Here is a 2,237-nt window from a genome sequence, read left to right on the forward strand (position 1 = left end):
ACCTATAGTCCCCAGTTCCTCTGGAGGTTTGAACTGGTAGGGCATATCCCATAAATCACACTGTTAGACTTTCCAGTGGCCAAAGCCTCCAGGCAAACAAACACAGTCCTATTAGGGAGGGCATTCCAGGGGCTTTGAGGTCACCTCCCAGTAGCTGAAGGCACAGACCGACCTTTCTTCAGGTAAGGTTAATTCTTCACTACACCCTCCCAACACATACATTCCCTTTACTGAAGGCCACGTCTCAGGAACATAAACTAAGACATGTACCACTCTAGCTACTGTGAAAGCTGAGAAGTACCTGTTTATCTGGCTGCATCATCTTCCACATAACACTGTGTTCTTTTTAGGAAGAAATGAGAAGAGAATGGAGAGTGGACAGAAAAACAAGCATATTTTGCCACAGTTAGTGAGTACACATAAGGGATATGTGAATAGATTTTTCATCTTTCAGCTTTTGTAAGTATTCTCTTCCCCAGGTTATTCTTGTTCAAAACTTTTTTGGGTGATAACATATTTTTTTCCATTGTGGTATAGACTAATATTTTTCTATAGTGTTAACCATCTTTGCTAGTCCTTGATCTCAAATTGTGGGTGAAGAATTGAGCCTCTATCATAATGGCTTATAGGCAGTTGGTGCACCCCCAAAGCTTTCATAATATGGGATGTTACAAAAAGAGGAAGCTGCACTATGCTGTGCTAGTATTTTCCCTCATTGTAGTGGACATGGTCAGTTTTTTGGGTGCATTCACTGTTCATTGTCTCAGTAAGCATTTCATGAGTACTTATTATATTCCAGAACTAACAGACACTGGGGTTACAATAGTGAGAAAATACAAATTACACTGTGTTTACAGAGATTAAATTTGAATTGTTTCTGATATATACACCTATGGCAATATAAATCATATCCTAATCAAGGTGTCAGCTAAAAAATACCCATTTTTTTCCCAGGCAGGCATAGGGTGTGGTAGATTATAAAAATGGCCACAAGTCCTTTTCTTCAGTGGAGCCACAGCATTTCAATGTGATGTTTCATGTCCTTCCATTAAGTGGTAGATCAGTTACTCCAAGTCTTTGAATCTGGGTTGTCCATGTGACTTTTTATGGCCAATGTGATATCAGCAAACATCAATGAAACACTCTCCACTTGAATACTATATTTCCTATATTCTACTAAGCTATCTATCGAAGGAGGTATCACTGGTTTAAGAGGTGAACACATTCCTTATTTCAGAAACATTAAATATGGTCAAACATCTCTACTGCATACTTTGGTGTGCTGAATTTTTATCCTTGGGGTCCAATCTAGAAGAATTTCTTCCCCATCACTTTTAGAGCTTCTTTTACCTCCTTATTTCTCAGACTTTAGATCAGGGGGTTCAACATGGGAATCACAATGCCGTAAAATACAGAGGCCACTTTCATGTTCTCCTGGGAATTATTAGAACGAGGCTGTAAGTACATGTAAGAGAGGGTCCCACAGAAAATGGTGACTGCTGTCATGTGGGAGGAACACGTGGAGAAGGATTTTGTCCTCCCTGCAGTAGAAGACATCTTGAGGATGGCAGCCAGGATATATGTGTAGGAACAGATGACGACCGACACGGTGAACACCAAGCTAAATCCCACAAAGACTACAAGTAGAATGATGTTGATGTCAATGTTGGAGCATGAGAGGGCGAGGATTGGAGGAACGTCACAGAAGAAGTGATTGATGTTGTCGCCCTTGCAGAAGAACACTGAAATGTAAACCCTGTGTTCACAGAAGCATTTATAGTGCCCATGACATATGAGCCAGCTACCAACTGGATGCAGACTCTCTGGGACATGACTATGGGATAGCGAAGTGGGTTACAGATGGCCATGTAACGGTCCACTGCCATAGCTGCCAGGAGGTAGCAGTCAGTGGTCACAAATGTTGCAGAAACCAATAATTGCATGACACAGCCCTTGAATGATATTGATTTGCTTTCTTCTATGAACTTTTGCATCATCTTGGGAGTGATAGCAGAACTGTAACAGATATCAACAAAAACCAAATGTTGTAGGATAAAGTACATGTGTGTCTGAAGTCTGGAATCTGTCTTGATGAGTCAGATCATTCCACTATTCCCCACCATGGTGGCCACATAGATGACCAAAAATACAGTGAAGAGGACATACTGAAACTTGTGTTGGGCACCAAATCCCTGAAGAAAGAATTCAGTCAGTTCAGTGCTATTTCCTTGTGTCAT

The 2,237-nt window shown here is 41.0% G+C and overlaps 1 pseudogene; it reads right to left on the reverse strand.

Annotated features, from left to right (window-relative positions):
• Window positions 1–1,308: 1,308 nt before the first annotated feature.
• Window positions 1,309–2,237, reverse strand: LOC105104016 (olfactory receptor 5AK2-like; annotated as a pseudogene).

This window comes from Camelus dromedarius, chromosome 35 (assembly GCF_036321535.1).
Source record: "Camelus dromedarius isolate mCamDro1 chromosome 35, mCamDro1.pat, whole genome shotgun sequence".
NCBI classification, from domain to species: Eukaryota; Metazoa; Chordata; class Mammalia; order Artiodactyla; family Camelidae; genus Camelus; species Camelus dromedarius.